Below are 20,177 nucleotides of genomic sequence, written 5' to 3' on the forward strand. Positions count from 1 at the left end.
TGAGCCTAAAATATGCAAATTAGCAATGCTAGATGAATATTCATACATATTTTTCCTTCTCCTCCTCTCCATTCCACATCCTTAATGTAGATAACACACTTGGAAGTAACATCATCTATAATTTTTATTATTTACTTTTATGAATATTCAAGCTGCCCATCTGTGTCATAGTCACTAAATTATTTATATCTGGAGCTATAGAGCTCCAAATTAATATCTGCTAATTTTCCCTGAAACTAGACTCATATATCTTATTTCCATAAAATTTTCAGAATTTTTGGTTTAGCCAATAAGTACAGTTTATTCTTTAAAGTTACCCCTGTTCTGTTGTCTGACGGTTCTGACCTTCTTCACTAAAAATTAATTATCTCCTCATACATAATTCGAATGATATTCCCGTTTATTTCTATTGAAAATATACTCATTAAAGATTCTAAACATATAAATTTAAGTCCCTAATTATTTCTATCTAATTTTTGATGATTTTCCAAATTCAGAACAGGGGAACACGAATTCATTCTGATCTTGTCTTACAAAATTCAATATATCTCATGATTTACAAATCCATTACTTACACCGTTTCTTCTATAAGAAACTAGACTCAATAAGATTTAATCTCATATTTTGTTCATCCTATAATTTGATTTTTAAATTTTTTGGTGATTTTACAAAATTAGACTACTGCTACTGTCTAGAACTGTTTTAGTGCCAGATATTAATTACCATGTTATAACACCCTTATTCTCTTTTTCTACACCATTTCTCATCACTTTCTATTATTTTCTCTTCACTAACATATCAAGAACATAGGACCTTATGTAAGAAAACTCTACTATAACATTATTTCCATACTTTGTTAATAATAACAAACTTAAAAACATATTGAAATCTTAATGTACTTACCTTTTCTTATTGACTTCAATCTTTAACTTGATTTTTCTCTCTCCTCCAGCTTCTATTTCTTGAATCCAACTTGATATTCTTGCTCCCCATCATCTCCTTGCTATCTTTCTCTCTTGATGGCTATGGAAATTCTTTCAATTTTAGGTGAAAATAATGAATTTTGGAGGAAGGACTAAATTGTAAGAAAAGGAAAACTTTCTTTCTTCTTCTTCTTCTCACGTTAGTTGCATGAGAAGAGGTGATCATCCTCCCCTTTCTTTCCTTACACATATATATATTAAATAAAATATTATTTAAAAATTAATTTAAAGTATTAATAAACTAATATTTATTTATTTAATTTATCTAAAATATCTCCAACATCATCATTGTCTCTAGATTTCTCTCTCTTCCAATTGACCATTTTGCCCTTTGTGATCTTTTAAAATTCCATTCTTGAGTCATCACTTAATTTGGTAAAATTGTAATTTAGTCCCTCATAATTCTTCACCTATTCAATTTGGTCCTAATTCATCAATTTTTCTCGACTTCTAGATCATTCCACCCTTAAAATATTTGCACTATTAGTCCTTCAACTTTTCATATTTACACTTTAATCCTTCAAATTTTGAGTATTTACTCTTGGGCCACAAAACTTTTCTCACTTTTACAATTTAATCCTTTCTTGAATCAATATGTCATAATATACTTCCCAATATTGACATAACTCAAAATTTCCCTTTTTGTCACTTTATTTCCTTATTTTACTATATCACGGATAATATTTTACTATAAAAATTTTCGGGGTATTACAATCCCAACAACCAAGAGATGAAGCTCAAGTAGTAGAAGAAGACAATGACCAAGAAGAATAAGTTTTTGCAGTTTCTTGCTCAACTGTTAAAAGAAAAGCCACAAATGGATGGTTGATAGACAGTGGTTGCACAAACCACATGACCCCTGATGCTGCCATTTTTAAGTCAATTGACAGAAGCTTCAAAAAAAATGTGAAGGTCGGAAATGGACACTTCATCAAAGCTGAAGGCAAAGGAGATGTGTTGATAAACACTCCTACAGGTACTAAACTAGTTACAAATGTCTTGTTAGTGCCTGAAATTGATAGAAATTTGCTTAGCATTGCTCAACTGCTTGAGAAAGGGTTATTCAGTTGTATTCAAAGGAAAAGAATGTCTGATTAGTGATCCTGGTGGATCCAAGCTCATGACAGTAACAATGACAGAAAAAAGTTTTATTGTGGACTGGAATAAGAGTCCAGATAGTGCCTACACAGCTGCTGCAGATGAATCCAAGCTGTGTCATAAGAGGCTTAGCCATGCCAACTACATGTCAATGGCTCAGCTAACCAAAGAAGATTTGGTTGAAAATTTCACTAATTTAGTTGAGAAAGAAAGGAAACTTTTGACACTCAAAGAGGTGCATGATATGTATGGGAACCAATCATCTGCTCAGATAAAAGAATTAAAGGCACATGTAACTAGCTTGAAGCTTGAATTGAAATCATTGCAAGCAACTAACAGAGATATGGCGGAGCAGTTAGAGAACAAAGCAAGTGAAGCAGAAAAACTGGGAGAACAAAATATAGGACTTCAATCCCACATTTTAAAACTCTAAATAATGTTAGAAAAGAGGGAAAAAGAAATTATTATTCTCACGAAGAAACTTGAGAATGATTACAGTGAATCATTGTCAGGTGTGAAGAACTTGACTGCTCAGGAAAATAATCTGCTATCAGAGAATGAGACGTTGCAAGCTGAGAAGGCTCTGTTGAAAGAAAATTTTGCATTTGAAGATGACGAAGCATCAAATCAAGTACAGAGGTTAATGGACGAGGCAAACACATTGCAGCAACAGCTGGAATCTCTTCATATCCAGAAGGCAAAATTGGAATTGCAGTTTGAGAGAAAGAAACAAAAATCATCCGAAAGATTGAATAAAATGGAGAATCAAAAATCAGAGTTGAAGCAAATGGTCGAGGACCTTCAAAGAGATTTGGAAGCAAAAAGAGATGAGAAAAATGATTTAGTGAATAAAATCATCAGAAAATGCTTAAAGAACAAGAGTTTGCAGCATGCAAGCCAAGGAGGAGTGTTGGAAATTGGCCTGCATGCAACATGTAAAGAAGCCAAAGTTTCAAGAAGCAGCCCAAGCCATGCATGCAGCTGTAAAGAAAAGAAAAGAGATCAAATTGTTGTACTATTACCGGGTGAAGTATGCATCTTGAACCAGAAAAGTTGGCCTACATGCAGTTCATGCACGCAAGAATTTTTTACACATAAGTTTCCCGGGTAAAATACGTGCAATAGGAGATATTTATGCTACTGTTTCATCTCAGTTTTATTTTGTTACTCTTTAACAATATTTTTTGTAATATAGTTCATTTTGAACTATGTTTGGATGACAATTGATGTAACTTGATGGTCAAAGAGCTGGTTACCAGCTTTGTTTAAGTGTGCAAGTAATATCACCTAGTTCCAGTGTAATAAGTGGAGTTAGGTAGTGTTTAAGTGATGAATTTGTTGATCTTTTAACCAGCCAATGACTGGTATATGTAATAGCTTTGAGCCAAAGTTTATTTTGAATGAAAATATCAGTTTTTCTTTCCATATGCTCCATCTTTTCTTTGCTTTCTAAAAATTCTAAGTTCTGTTCTCCATTCTTGACAGTAGCTAAAAGCTTGAACTTCAAGCATTTTTCCTTCATATTTTATCCGGGTATAATACGTTGCTGTTAAAGTCCAGATTGAAGTTCTTACTTCATCCGGTTAAAGTGGGTTAAAACTCCAACATATTTTCAATGCCGACCCATAGAGGAATCCCATATAAATACTTAGAAGAAAGAATGTTGTAATAAATTCAAATGATTTTGGTTTAGTTGGAACTTCGAATGAAGAGTTGGCTTCATGGTACAGCCATTTTGACTTGATTGTTACATCAGTTTGTGCTAAAACTTGAATCAAATTTCCCTTTTACTCTATTTTGGAATTGAAAGGATGCAACATTGGAATTGGTTTGCACATTGGTTTTTATGAGATGGTATCCAACAAGTTCAAGATTCGAAGGTTAGTAATTAAAATTACTTTCTGTAATACTAAACTATGATCTACTATAAGAAAAAACACAAAATTTATACTTCTTTGATTACTTTATAATGCCATGTGAATTAAAATTTTAGTAATTAAAAAGATTCTGCTTTGGAGTTCATAAAATTCTTAAATTCTTTTTGGCAGTTGACTTGTTATTGGTTGGTTTTAATTCATAGGATCAGTGCTGGGCTTCATTCAGCTTCATTGTTTAGTTTCCAGCCTTGGTTCTTATGCCGTAGGGTGTAAGTGGAGCTTTATTGTTTAGTTTCCAGCATTGGTCTTAATACTCACTGCATTTGCTTTCAATGGTATATTGATACATTAATTTATGTTTCACATTTTCTTTCATGAATTCATGATTACAAGATTTCTGCTCTTTTTTTTTTTCATGTCTTTGGTATTTGTTGTGCTTTTTACTTGCACAGTTTAATGCGACGTAACAAATGTTAACCAAAATAGAGAGTCAATAGAGAATTGATGGTAGATCTTTGGAAATGCCATTATGCTTGGAGCTTTACCTATACTAGAAAAAGGAGGAACAAGTAAGCTTTTTAAGAGCTTCGATTTCTTCCATTGAATGCTTGCTTTATGTTTGTGCTTGAACTGAGATATTGAGGCAGTACTGCAACTTGTCAACAGATTTGCCTTCTTGATCTTGTTCAACATTGAGTCAATTCAAATTTAAAGCTATTTCGTAAGCTCTTTCTGGGTTTTGAACCTTGAGAGGAACCATATGCACTTCAGAAATTTAGCCTTCCTTGAGAGGTAATTTACAATTGTTTCATTGTGATGTTTTCATCCTCATGACCTTTTCCCCAATTTATCAATTGGTTTATATGAGATCAGAATTTTCAATGGCACCCCTTTCACAATTTTCACTCTCAAAGCTATTGAGCCTTTAAATTTATCCCATAAAACCAGCAAGACACTAGAATTTTTTTCATTTTGTAAGAAATCCAAACGATGTGGGTTTACAATATTGGCACTGACAATCCGTGACTCGGTCACTAAGAATTAACTATTCTATTCCTTATTTTCTTTGTACAATTACATATTTAATTTAATAGATTCTTTCAAAGATAAATGCTATTTTTAATGTTAAAGATTTTTTAGTCTTATTTAAATAATATTTGTTTGTTATTTTTTAGTCATCAATTATCGTCTTTGCAGTAAATTTTGGATCTCATATCTTTTGGATAACGTTTTCTACAATAAATAGGTATAAGATGTTGAGTTAAATCATTCAAGTAAGAAAAAAAATTGATTTTTTTTTAAAGTTAAATGACTTAAATTATTCAATCAATATATTCTAATTGAAATATGAAAATTTCATCATGTTACAAATAGATATTGATAATTTTACAAATTTTAGACATTAAATTGTAAACATTTTAAAGTTAGGTGACCTAAGTTGAATTTTAAAAAAAATAAGTGTACTTTATTTTTTTTTAAAAACCATTTCAAAAAAAAATCATAATGTTATGTGGGGAATGTGGCATGGCATGTTAAATGTTATGATAATGGCATGTAAAATCTTATAGAGGTTGTTGATTGTCATTTGACCCAATCATTAGTGGTTATCAATTGGGTAAATTTATTGTTGGATGATATTTATTAATTTAGAATTATTTAATCTGTTATTAAATCTTGAATTACCATGTGAGTTGAAATAATTTTAAAACATAATTACAATATTCTGTTATGAAATATTAGAATTTTATGTAAAATTTTACAAAAAAAAATGTAGTTATTCTATTATATATTTATTTACGAGGAAAGATTGCACGAAACTATGATTTCACATCATCTCTATCATTTTCCAATAAAAAAATTTCTAAAATTTTATTGTAGCAATTTAAAAAAAAATCAATCTAAAGTTTAAAATTTAATAATTTAATTGTAAATTCAAGTATAAAATAATTAAAATAATGGATTTTATTTTTATATACTTAGCTCAATAAAATTTCATACTAAAATAGAGAAAATTGAATTAATTTCAAATGCAAATAACATTAATAAAAATCTATATTTAAATTCGCTTAATGCTACTCTCAAGTCATATTCATTTTCCCACTTTGGTCTAAAACTATCCTAATGTTTTTGATTGAATTAGTGTCATTCGTTAATTTATATTCTACTCAATTGCAAAATTATCAAAAAAAAAATTTACAAAGTGACAAATATTATTTTAGAAGTATTTATGTCTTTTTATATTTTGATAAAATTAACGAAATACATACATAATGAGAATCATAAGATTTTAATTTTAAAATTATAACATTCACTATCACAATTTTACCATTTCAACTAAATTTTATAATTTTTGTACTAAAAAAAACTAAATTTTATAATTTGTTACATAAAATTTTCATCCCCATGCAGGTGTGCTATAATCTAATTAATTTTAAAGTAGACTAATAATTTTTTTTCCTTTCTTTTCCAATACTCCCAAAGATGCAATTTAAAGTGCTATTTAATTATTTTCATTGTACAGGATGTTGTTAATTTAAGACAAATTGACCTTTCTAATCGCAAGAGTTTAAGGAAGATCTACAATCTATTAACAGCCAAGCAACTTGAAATCCTTAGCTGTTGTGGGTGCGAATGTTTGGCTGAACTTCCTTGCCTCAATCCTTTGACATCTCTTAAAAACGCTACAACTTAAGGGATGTTATAAACTAACCAAGTTTCCTGGGTTAAATTTACAAAATACTGGGATCCAAGAAGTGCCTGATTGAATTGAGCATCTCCTCAAAGTTGGGGAGTTGGATATGAGTAATTCAAAGCTCAAAAATATTTCCAGCGAAATCTCCAAATTGGAATCTCTTTATTACCTGAATCTTAGTCATTGCTCGATTGCCAAGTTTCCAGAAATCCCTCGAAGCTTAACAGAATTAGATTTATTCGGGACTCTGAATCAAAGAACTGTCCTCGTCTGTAGGGTGTCTAAGTAAGCTGCTTCTAACCTTAGATTGCACATGACTGTACATCATTAAAGGAAGTGGTTTCGCAGATCAATATCCGTGTAATCAAGTTCTCTAATTGATTCAACTTGAATCAAGATTCAATTCTCAACATTTTGGAAAATGGCATGCTTAGAATTGAGTCCATAGTAAAGCAACCGATAGATGAATTACGAAAATACGAACTTCAGGGAGACAAATTGTTTTGTTGTTCCCTAGAAATGAAATTTCAACAAATAAGTTGCAGTATCAAAGCACGAATTCTTCAATAGTTTTGAGGATAGGCACAAATAAGTGTAGCGAGAGGAAATTATTGGGTTTTGTTATATGCCTTGTGGTCGATCTTAAGCACCGCCATAGATACAAAGAAACCGAACGATGCAGGGGAATACCTTGAGATACTGAAAACGAATATATTCAGTAATTTTTCTGTTGTCTTAAATCCTTGAGAGCTTCAATGAGTGTTATTTAGCTACTGGTGGATTTTATTGTGTTAAATCTATTTGGGATTTGCACTGCCACAAGTTTGACTTCGAGTTTGGAGATTTCAATGCATTAGCAAGATAGTTGAGGCTTCGAGTTTGGAGATCATAAAAAAATCCAAAGTTAACTCATAGTTTTGAGTTTATCGAGTTTTGACAACTATTGTAGCGACGTAAAAAAGTTTTTAGCTTTCGGTCGCTAATTGAGGTAATTTATTGGAAATTTGAAAAACCGACTTTCGTTTTTTTTTTAAAAAGGGGAGTCGCCACCGATCTTTTTTTAGGTGTGATCGGACACCTAATAAATCATCTTTTTTGAAAAGAAAATTTATTTGAACAAAAATGAAGGCCAAATTTGGGTCTACGCAAAAATCCAGAGAAAAATAGGGTTCGGGAGTCGGTTACGCACGAGGAATGTATTAGCACCCTCGCGACGCCCAAAATTGGTATCTTGTTAAACACGTGTTGTCTTTAATTTCAAAGAACGAATTCAATTTAATATTTAATCATGATCCAATTGAAAAATGAGAAATTTTAGAACAGGAAAATTTTTCAAACCTGAAATTTTTTTTTAGAAAAACACGAAAAATTTTGGAAACACGAAAAGTTTACAACACTAGAATTTTGACAAATTACCTATCCTCATCTGCATTTTAAAAATAAAATTTGATCACTTACCAATAATCACAAAAATAAATATCCTATTTCAAAACACAAGAATTTGTAAATTTTTCGATTTTTCAAAAAGGACGTCCCATTTTTAACACGAGCCAATAATATTCACCCAACATAGCGATGAAATCAACGACCTTATGTTAAATCGATACGTTGCCTTATTTATTGAAATTAATTAGAAGAAAATAAAAATAATTCTAAAATAATAAAAAGAAAACTAATAATAATGTTGTAATAATATGTGATCTAAAATATATATTAAATTCGGAATGAGTAAATAATAATAATAAGGGTAAGAATATACCGAAGTCCAATATTATGGGTTACTGAAATTAATCTCTTTTCTCCTCGGGTTGCTGAAATGGGCCTTTGTTGGTGATCGTCACTGAATTAGATTGCCGCAAATAGAGTCGGGTTGACCCGACTATTTAAAAATTTATTTATTTATTTATTTTTATTATTTTTTTTCAAACCAAACTAAACCCAACTCACTAATTTAAAAATAATAATAATAATACAAACCAACCCAACTCACTAACTTAATAAACCCAACACAACCAACCCAACCCACTAACTTAACATATCACCCAATCCACTAATTAACCCAAACTAAATTTAACCCATCAAACCTTACATAAACCAACCCATTAACTAAAATATTTCTTTCTTTTTTGAATACTAAACCCCCCCCAAAACAAACAAATCTCCAGCAGCAAACAAAGAAAGAAAGAAGAGATCCAAGCTTCAAGCCGCCGAACCCCTCTTTTTCTTTCCACCGTGCGCGCCACCAACAGCCATCGTATGCGCCGCGTGAAATCAAGCTACGGGTAGTTGAGATTTGGGTTTTGGGGTGGCTTATAATCGATTGGCTCGGGTATTTAGAGTGGGTTTCGGTTTGGGAGCTTGGTTGTGGTGTTAATGGTGGTTAGTCCTTGGTTGCTTGGTTGCTTGGTTGCTTGCCGGATATTGAAGTTTTTTCTTGCTTAGATTGCTGAATGTTCCTTTTTTGGTTTTTTTTTTGCTAAAAATTTTTTGCTGGAATTTTCTTTGCTGGAATTTTTTTGGCTGGAATTTTTTTTGCTGGAAATTTTTTTGCTGCTGGAATTTTTTTGCTGGAAATTTTTTTGCTGCTGGAATTTTTTTGCTGGAAATTTTTTGTTGCTGGAATTTTTTTGGTGGAAAAATTTTTTTGCTTCCCCCCCCTTTTTTTACACTTGTTTTCATGGCTTTTATAGCCTTTACACTTTCATTTTCTATTAGTTTCTATCTCTTCATTACTGCTTGCAAGGTATGGAGGTGCCAGGCATGCGGGGATGGTGTTGGCAGAAGCATGGGGCGTGGTAGCCGACATGGTGGTGACCAAAGATGGTGCTAGTGTCAGAGGAAAGTGGGGTGTGGTAGCCAAGGTTTCTTGTTGTCTGTTTCTCTTCTTTTTTTTTATGTTGGGCTAGTTGAGTATTGGGCTGGTGGTATTTGGGCTATGGGATTTGGTTTGTTGGTTTGGGTTTAATGGGTCTTGTGTATTGGGTAGGTAGGTCAAAATTGTAAATGGGGCAAAATTTAGGCTATAACAGCTGCCCCTCTTTACTCATTGTCGTGTAACGAGAACAGAGTTGTTGTCGTGTAACGAGAATAGAGTAAAGACTTTTAGGAAATACCAATTTTGCCCAGCCTCGTTGAGCTTTGACCTCTTTAGCGCTTCTCTTCTTCAGGTAGTCTCTTTCCAGTCCCTCGCATCTTGTAGCTTTAGTTCATTCCACTGTGACTTCAAAGAGATAGAAACTTGTATTTTCAATCTACTCGCATCTTCAGGGCTATAAGATCCGTCGTGTTCTGCTCTTCTGCAACTTCAGAGAGATGAGATCTGATATCTTCAATATGTTCCACTACAACTTCAGGGAAGTGAGGTTTGTGGTCTTTTCTTCTGCAACTTCAGAAAGGCAAGATCTTATATCCTCGATCAGCTCCACTGCAACTTCAGAAAGACAAAATCTGGCGTCTTCAACCAGCTTCAATCTTTATTCTCTACTCGGCATGTGATCTTGAGCTCAACTCATTTCTCGCAATATGAATTGATTCTTTAAAAATAGACATTAAAACAGAAATTGAAAATAGCTCAGCACATGAGCTAAAGCTCAACTCACTTCTCGTAATGTGAGTTGATCTTTTTGAAACTTAATTTGAAAAGCAGATTTTGAAAAAACCTCGACATGTGACCCGAGGCTCAACTCACCTCTCGCAATATGAGTTGATTTTTGAAAAACAGAAATCAACTCACCTCTCGCAATATGAGTTGATTTTTGAAAAATAGGAATTAAAAGGTTCAACTCACCTCTCGCAATATGAGTTGATTTTTGAAAAACAGAAATTAAAAGGTTCAACCCACCTCTCGCAATATGAGTTGATTTTTGAAAACCAGAAATTAAAAGGTTCAACTCACCTCTCGCAATATGAGTTGATTTTTTGAAAAACAGGAATTAAAAGGCTCAACTCACCTCTCGTAATATGAGTTGATTTTTGAAAAACAGGAATTAAAAGGCTCAACTCACCTCTCGCAATATGAGTTGATTTTTTGAAACTTAACTTGAAAAGCAGATTTTGAAAATACCTCAATGTGTCTTGAGGCTCAACTCATTTCTCGCAATATGAGTTGAATTTTGAAAACAGAAATTGAAATTACCTCAACGTGTCTTGAGGCTCAACTCATTTCTCGCAATATGAGTTGAATTTTGAAAAGCAAAAATTGAAAATACCTCAATGTGTCTTGAGGCTCAACTCATTTCTCGCAATATGAGTTGAATTTTGAAAACAAAAATTGAAATTACCTCAACGTGTCTTGAGGCTCAACTCATTTCTCGCAATATGAGTTGAATTTTGAAAAGCAGAAATTGAAAATACCTCAACGTGTCTTGAGGCTCAACTCATTTCTCGCAATATGAGTTGAATTTTGAAAACAGAAATTGAAATTACCTCAACGTGTCTTGAGGCTCAACTCATTTCTCGCAATATGAGTTGAATTTTGAAAAGCAGAAATTGAAAATACCTCAACGTGTCTTGAGGCTTAACTCATTTCTCGCAATATGAGTTGAATTTTGAAAACAGAAATTGAAATTACCTCAACGTGTCTTGAGGCTCAACTCATTTCTCGCAATATGAGTTGAATTTTGAAAAGCAAAAATTGAAAATACCTCAATGTGTCTTGAGGCTCAACTCATTTCTTGCAATATGAGTTGAATTTTGAAAACAGAAATTGGAATTACCTCAACGTGTCTTGAGGCTTAACTCATTTCTCGCAATATGAGTTGAATTTTGAAAAGCAGAAATTGAAAATACCTCAACGTGTCTTGAGGCTCAACTCATTTCTCGCAATATGAGTTGAATTTTGAAAAGCAGAAATTGAAAATACCTCAACGTGTCTTAAGGCTCAACTCATTTCTCGCAATATGAGTTGAATTTTGAAAACAGAAATTGAAATTACCTCAACGTGTCTTGAGGCTCAACTCATTTCTCGCAATATGAGTTGAATTTTTGAAACAGAAATAAAAGCATCAGAATACCAAAACATGTTATCTGGTGGAACTCAGGTGTCTTTTCCTTTAATTCAATACAACTATCATCACATCTTCTTATTCTACTGGAGTACCTGTATATGTCATGCATGATGTTATCATGATATGTACATGTTTGTCTTAAATGCCTTTATGCCTACATGATTATGCTATGCGCCTTAGGCATGTTTGTCGTATGTCCCTTTCCGTCATGATTTTTGATGATCTGTGTTCATTGCTTTGACTCTTGACTTTCTCTTCAGGCCCTGTACCCGTCCTCTGGCTTCACGAGTAATCTGCGTTTCTCAGTTATCGCTCTCTTGCCCCTGGTTGAACTTTGTCCTTGCGTTGAGGCTCTTGTACTTATCAAATTCTCATCCGGGTAATGCTCAACATTTCTTTTGTTTGGAGCATGTCATTTCAAAATACTCTAGATCTTCAACGCATGAACTCTTCCACATTTCTTAATCAAGAATCTTTTTGAGTATGTCTTCTTGCGTATAAATTTTTGAGCTGCTAAAAATCCTTCAAATACTGTAGTCTTGCTGCTTGACTCACTTCTTGAATCTTTTTACTCATTGGGCCCAAACCTGCTTCATTAGGACGCCCTTTCGGGTTTTCATCCTAATTTTTATTTATCAAGACACCCTTTTCAGGTTTTCATCTCGATCTTCTTCTTTTTTTAAGGCGTCATCACTCATTGCCCATCAGGGCTCTATTACGGACGTAGTACGCTGCCCTAATGCTCGGTTGGTATTTTGACCCAAAATCCGAAGAAATAATCGCGTTTTGCTCAGCCCCACCGTAATTTTAGGGTCCATTCCACTGTAATTTTGGGATACAAGGTTGGCACTATCCTTAAACCATTCCACTGCAATTCATGGCTATAGGATCTGTATCCTATTGTAACTCAAGGGTGTATGATCTGTAATTTGTTCCATCGACTAATATTTTTGACAGAAAATCTGAGGAGATAAACTCAATTTGAGCTCAAATATTTCCAACCCTTACACTTGGTAAGCTCTTGAACAACCGACTGGTTTCAGGTTCCTGTACTATTTAGAAGCTTTCAGAGTAATATGCAAAATTCCTTTTATAAAAGTATGATTAGTCCATTAATCATTATTTCAATGCGAAATGCTTGAAAAGGATCGAACTGATGGACAAGAAGAAAATCGGTTAAGAGCATAGCTCGAAACAAACAAGTTGAACAATGAGAGTAAATGCAAGTTTATTGGAAGCTTATTTTGAAAAGAATAAGATAATCAAAGATAAATTCAGAAATGGGTAAAATGGAAAGCTAAGTGCCCCAAATATCGCCGCCTGAGCTTCTCTGTACAAACTCTTTTTGAGACAATTCTGAGTTCAACATGTGTTTAGGGGATTCAGAGTACTTTGTCAATGCTCCAAGACATAGCATACTTCTTCACTGTCAATTTAAGTATAGCAAGACTACCATATGCCCCACCTTTGAACAAGATTTGAGCTGCCTTTTTCAGGTTTTCAACTCAAAACCCCTTTGGTCTCAAGGTGCCCTTTGCGGGTTTTCACCTTGACCTCTCCATTTTTTTTCTTTTTTCTTTTTTTTTTCTTTTGAATGAATGAAGGTCACAAGGCGCCCTTTGCGGGTTTTCACCTTGGCCACTCATTTTCAAGTATTTCTGGACTGAATCCGAATTTAGGATTGGATTAGTGTTCTTTCGGGGAAAGCCTCCTTTACCGCATAAAGTTCTTAAGCATCCATTTCCCTTTGAAATCCTTTTGTATAGCAAGGATCTTCTGCAATACCAAGTTCCTACTATGAAATTCCTTTGGGTGAACCATTTCCGCCATAACTCAGCATCATAGGCGTTTGACCTTCAAACCTTTTTCTGCAGTCAAGTTTAATGAAGACATTTTACTTCATCCAATCCTTGATTCAATCAAAGCTTGGAGAAAAAGAATCTTAATTTCCATGGACAGAACCACCTCTAATGCCCCAGTGAAGGTCCTGGTCAACTTTAATAAGCATAAAGAGTAAAAGGTAGCTTCTTATGTCAATATTTACAAGTCTCGGTCACCTTCTATAACTTTTCTTGATTTTTGTATCTTTCTTTTGGCAGCCTTTGTTGCATTGTGATATGACATTGTACAGTTACGCATTAAAACATGATTCTTTCTGGCATTTGATTTTTTTTATTTTTTTCTTGTCCTTTTTTTCTTTTTGTTTTTTTTTTGTTTTGTTTTCTTTTTCTTTTCATGACTGTCGACCTTATAATATTGGCATATGAAGCTACATTCATCTTCTTAGTGAAGCAATTGACGGCCACGACGATGATGCTGACTGGAAGCTTTTGACGAAATCATCCCCAGAACATCTATGCCCTACGTATTGAAAAGTTTGTGAAGAGATGAAAGAAGCACGTGAGTCTTGACGTCATAACTGATGCTATTCCCTTCCCATGGTGGACCAACAACATCCGATCCTCATTGATTAGCTTGGCTATTGCAGAACCATTGTCATGTGTTCTCTAGACACCCTTATGGACCTCTTTCCAGATGTTCCTAAGTGCGTCTTAATATGATCGTGCAAAAACATCCTTAAATTCTTAGAAATAACTCAATAGTCTTGCCTTATTTTTGCGGTGAGCTAGGTTTCGATCTTCATCACTTTCCCAAGCTCACAATGTTAGCTGACCCTTTGTAAGTTAGGATCTGTTTTTCATCTCATTCTGTTATCCTTCGCGAATCAGAAGATGGACACAGTCTCTGTCATCTTCAAAGTCCTGAGATTCCTCTAGACACACATCTTGCTCCAAAGGGAGTTAGTAACAGTGTCGCTCGTGACATTGATATCTGGGGACCCACTGTGGGTATGAAGGAAAATTCTAGAGAATAAATGATTCTAAGGATGATTATTTGTATAGGATGATCATGAATGTAAAATAAAAGAATGAAAGTCCAAATAATAAAAGAATCTATAAATAGAAGAAAATTTACTCAAAAAGATGCATTTCATTGAAATAAAAATCTTGGACCGAAACCTATTTCTCAAAAGAAATCTTATCACCTCTAGGTCTTAAGGCAATAAGTATGTTTTGAATATTACTCTAGATTAGCTTTAAAATTACACGGATCTCTTCCACTGTCCCATTGTTCAAAACACTCCCAAGTATGTGAAATTCGGAGGTGGGTGATATCGAGGTCATGGTTGAGTTGGGTACGAATTAGAAGCATAGTGGCTTCCTATTCCCACCACATGGGTTTCTGGCTCTTTTTTCTTCATGGGTGCTGCCCTTTTGAGCTCTCAGGGCATTCCATCCTTCCATTTTTGATGGCATTCTCTATAAGTTCCCCGGATATCACAATGTTCGCAAAGTCTTTGGTAGCACTTCCTACCAACTTGTCATAGAATGGTGTTCTCAGAGTATTGATGAAAAGGACTGTTATCTCAGTCTTAGTCAATGGTGGTTCCACTTGAGCCGAGATATCTCTCCACCTTTGAGCATATTGCCTAAAGGTTTCTGCTGGTTTCTTTTCCATCCTTTGTAGAGTCATTCGATCAGGCACCATGTCAGACACATGCTTGTACTGTTCACAAAATGCTGATGCTAAGTCTTTCCATGATCGGATCCTTTCTTTACAAAGTTGATTATACCATCGAAGAGCCGATCCGACTAAGCTGTCTTAGAAACAGTGTATTAGCAACTTATCTTTATTCATGTGACTCGTCATTTTTCAGAAAAACATGACAAGATGCGTTCTTGGACATCTCGTTCCGTCGTATTTTTCAAAATCTAGTGCTTTAAACTTCGGAGGTAGAACCAGATCAGGCACCAGACTGAGCTCCTTGGCACTTAATGCAGAGAAGACTTCAGCGCCTTCGATTGCCTTGAGCCTTTCTTCAAAACTCCTATACTTGCCCCAAACATCATGATCGTCTAATTTCAACATGGCTATCTCTACTGGGTCATCCCGATCTGGAATATTGGGATCAACGGGATTACCTCCGGGGTTTGATACAGATATACCTTGCCCTAAATGAGTAGGTGGTACAGGTCGTTGCTCCAAGCCTATAGGCTCCTTTTGAGGACATCCTCTTTGCGTTACATGAACGTGAGGTGGGGTGAATCTTGGGGATAAAACGGATCCTGATCATGATTAACTCTTGACTGAGGTTCTATAACGTCAGGACTCTGCATAAGTCCATTCCCTTTAACAAAAGCTGACATCATCTCCATCATTTTGGCCATTTGATCCCTTTGCTTGAGTGATTCCTCTCGAGACCTTACCATCAGATCTCTCGTTTCCTGCTGTGATTTAGCCAACTGTTCTTGCAATTCTCTTTGGGCCTTTTCCATTCTTTCAATTCTCTCATTGAATTCGGCCTCCATAGTTCTAGCTCTTAGTCGCGTCTTATACGAATGGCATGATTCCAGACTCGTAGCGTTACAACTGTAGATCATACGGTTTCAGCCTCAGTGAATGATTAAGGGACATGTACATGCAATGAATGGATGAATGAATAAATGGCAGATGAATGTCAGTCATGAATATGCAAAAATTTGGTGTTAATTTCAAGATAGCCCCTATTTAGGCATTTCCTTAATTAAAAGAGTCTATTACACAACATTTCAGCCATTCGTATAATTGACTCCTCCATCAGAAACCCATTTTTGGCAACCAATCTCTAATCAACACCTTCCTAACAAGATGCCTTTGATGCATGATGAAAAATAGAAATACAGACAAACAACTTTGGTTAGCATAACACATATGAACAGAGAAAAACTGTGGAAAATCTAACAAATTAAGGTCCTTGGTCCAATGGACTCGATTCCCTTGCATAGAAAGCATAAATGTAAAAGAAACAGAAGGTAAGATGTGTTTTTCCCGTGTACTTATTTCGGTGACTAGTAAATGGACAAAGGTTAGGCATGGCTCTAGTTAGGTGGCTCGTACAGTTCACTATATGCGGTTTTGGCTCTAGATAGGTACTCGAATTGTCCATACTGTCATCTACTAAGATTAGTATATAGCCTCAGTCATTGCCCATCATAGGCTTTCGAGTCCAATTCGAGGGATTACATTTACTTATGCTTATGCGGAGGGACAAGTTAACTCACGAAAGCATAAGTCATATGTAACCCGAAAGTATTCACTAGCCTGTGCGGAGGGACGAGTTAACTCACGAAGGCATAGCGTTTACTTTCACTTAAACGGGCGGAGCCCGGGTATAAAGCTCATGTTATGCAAAAATGCACATGCACGATGTGTGGGGAGAAACTCACAAACCTTTCGTTTTATTTAAAATTAAATCAGAGTCGTAAGAATCTAGAGCTTAAAAACAAAAAGATAAAATAAGTTAGCAAAATATTTACAACAGATGCAAGTGCATGATTTTTCAAAAACGAGATTTTCGGATCACGACCAAATATTTACTTGAACGAGGAATTTTGAAAATTTCGACAATGCACGCTTAATTCGACTCGACTCTCAAAAAAAGGTTAGGATCCCCAGCGGGTCGCCAGCTGTAGCGACGTAAAAAAAATTTTTAGCTTTCGATCGCTAATTGAGGTAATTTATTGGAAATTTGAAAAACCGACTTTCGTTTTTTTTAAAAAGGGGAGTCGCCACCGATCTTTTTTTAGGTGTGATCGGACACCTAATAAATCATCTTTTTTGAAAAGAAAATTTATTTGAACAAAAATGAAGGCCAAATTTGGGTCTACGCAAAAATCCAGAGAAAAATAAGGTTCGGGAGTCGGTTACGCACGAGGAATGTATTAGCACCCTCGCGACGCCCAAAATTGGTATCTTGTTAAACACGCGTTGTCTTTAATTTCAAAGAACGAATTCAATTTAATATTTAATCATGATCCAATTGAAAAATGAGAAATTTTAAAACACAAAAATTTTTCAAACCTGAAATTTTTTTTTAGAAAAACACGGAAAATTTTGGAAACACGAAAAGTTTACAACACTAGAATTTTGACAAATTACCTATCCTCATCTGCATTTTAAAAATAAAATTTGATCACTTACCAATAATCACAAAAATAAATATCCTATTTCAAAACATAAGAATTTGTAAATTTTTCGATTTTTCAAAAAGGACGTCCCATTTTTAACACGAGCCAATAATATTCACCCAACATAGCGATGAAATCAACGACCTTATGTTAAATCGATACGTTGCCTTATTTATTGAAATTAATTAGAAGAAAATAAAAATATTTCTAAAATAATAAAAAGAAAAATAATAATAATGTTGTAATAATATGTGATCTAAAATATATATTAAATTCGGAATGAGTAAATAATAAGGGTAAGAATATACCGAAGTCCAATATTATGGGTTACTGAAATTAATCTCTTTTCTCCTCGGGTTGCTGAAATGGGCCTTTGTTGGTGATCGTCACTGGATTAGATTGCCGCAAATAGAGTCGGGTTGACCCAACTATTTAAAAATTTATTTATTTATTTATTTTATTATTTTTTCAAACCAAACTAAACCCAACTCACTGATTTAAAATAATAATAATAATACAAACCAACCCAACTCACTAACTTAATAAACCCAACACAACCAACCCAACCCACTAACTTAACATATCACCCAATCCACTAATTAACCCAAACTAAATTTAACCCATCAAACCTTACATAAACCAACCCATTAACTAAAATATTTCTTTCTTTTTTGAATACTAAACCCCCCCAAAACAAACAAATCTCCAGCAGCAAACAAAGAAAGAAAGAAGAGATCCAAGCTTGAAGCCGCCGAACCCTTCTTTTTCCTTCCACCGTGCGCGCCACCAACAGCCATCGTATGCGCTGCGTGAAATCAAGCTACGGGTAGTTGAGATTTGGGTTTTGGGGTGGCTTATAATCGATTGGCTCAGGTATTTAGAGTGGGTTTCGGTTTGGGAGCTTGGTTGTGGTGTTAATGGTGGTTAGTCCTTGGTTGCTTGATTGCTTGGTTGCTTGCCGGATATTGAAGTTTTTTCTTGCTTAGATTGCTGAATGTTCCTTTTTTGGTTTTTTTTTTGCTGGAAATTTTTTGCTGGAATTTTCTTTGCTGGAATTTTTTTTGCTGGAAATTTTTTTGCTGCTGGAATTTTTTTGCTTGAAATTTTTTGCTGCTGGAATTTTTTTGCTAGAAAATTTTTTTTGCTTCCCGCCCCTTTTTTTACACTTGTTTTCATGGCTTTTATAGCCTTTACACTTTCATTTTCTATTAGTTTCTATCTCTTCATTGCTGCTTGCAAGGTATGGAGGTGCCAGGCATGCGGGGATGGTGTTGGCAGAAGCATGGGGCGTGGTAGCCGACATGGTGGTGACCAAAGATGGTGCTAGTGTCAGAGGAAAGTGGGGTGTGGTAGCCAAGGTTTCTTGTTGTCTGTTTCTCTTCTTTTTTTTTTATGTTGGGCTAGTTGAGTATTGGGCTGGTGGTATTTGGGCTATGGGATTTGGTTTGTTGGTTTGGGTTTAATGGGTCTTGTGTATTGGGTAGGTGGGTCAAAATTGTAAATGGGGCAAAATTTGGGCTATAACAATTATAAAGCGTGTAAATATTAAAATTTTAGTGAAAAGAAAGAAGATGAAAAATTCAAATAACTTTTTGCACGCACTATAAAAAGTTATAAAATAATTAAATATATTAGTTTTGTAATTGTAGAGGTTTAAATATTAAATTATTTAAAATTAGAATTAAATTAATAGAATGTATAAATATAGAGGATCAAAATGTTATTGTATCAATTAAGAAAATGCTACGTCATCATTTATATCAACAATTTAATGGAGGGTAACCAAGTCATCATTTCCGTTAACAATTTAACTTAGGATAGCCAGAAATAATATTTAATATTAATATAATTATTTATCTTTAATATTAATATAAAATAATTTTTTTATTACATTTTAACGGGAGTGTTGACATGACATTTTTTGATTGACTAACTGTAAACGAGTAAAGGCTAACTTCGGGCTATTTTACTCATCTAATCCAAAAAATATATATATATTTATAAAAATGACCCTAGTTCAAAAATATTCACCTAAATGACTTGAAATGAACAATAAAATTGGGTTATGGAAAATAGATGGCTGGCACCACTATTTTTTTCCATTAAAAAAATAATTATTAGGGTTTTGACACTAGATAGCCAGCACCCGTGTATTTTTTTGAAAAAAATTAAGGTGTTGGCACACTGATAGCGGCACCCCTTGATTTGATTAAAAAAAATATTTTTTTGGGGGGTGTGGTACCGACCAACAAATGGCCAAAATCGTCCAACAAGAGAGATTGGGAATATTACAACATAACCCCTCCTTGTTTTCCCATCTTTTTTATTTTCTAAATTTAATTACATATTTTATATTTTAAAATAATATTGAACTACTTATCATGTTTTTTAATTATTATTGTATGACTCACATTATTATTAAAATTTAAAATTAATTTAAAATATATTCAACTGTAGTTTATATACCCGATTCCACCAAAAAAACATTGTGGAATTTTCCATGATAATTCAGC

The 20,177-nt window shown here is 34.1% G+C and overlaps 1 long non-coding RNA gene across 1 annotated transcript; it reads left to right on the top strand.

Annotated features, from left to right (window-relative positions):
- Window positions 1-18,182: 18,182 nt before the first annotated feature.
- Window positions 18,183-19,252, top strand: LOC121207849 (uncharacterized). Its single transcript, XR_005902963.1, has 2 exons — window positions 18,183-18,537; window positions 18,905-19,252. It is a non-coding gene; the product is annotated as an uncharacterized lncRNA (long non-coding RNA).
- Window positions 19,253-20,177: the final 925 nt, after the last annotated feature.

Source organism: Gossypium hirsutum, chromosome A10 (genome assembly GCF_007990345.1).
Source record: "Gossypium hirsutum isolate 1008001.06 chromosome A10, Gossypium_hirsutum_v2.1, whole genome shotgun sequence".
Taxonomy (NCBI): domain Eukaryota; kingdom Viridiplantae; phylum Streptophyta; class Magnoliopsida; order Malvales; family Malvaceae; genus Gossypium; species Gossypium hirsutum.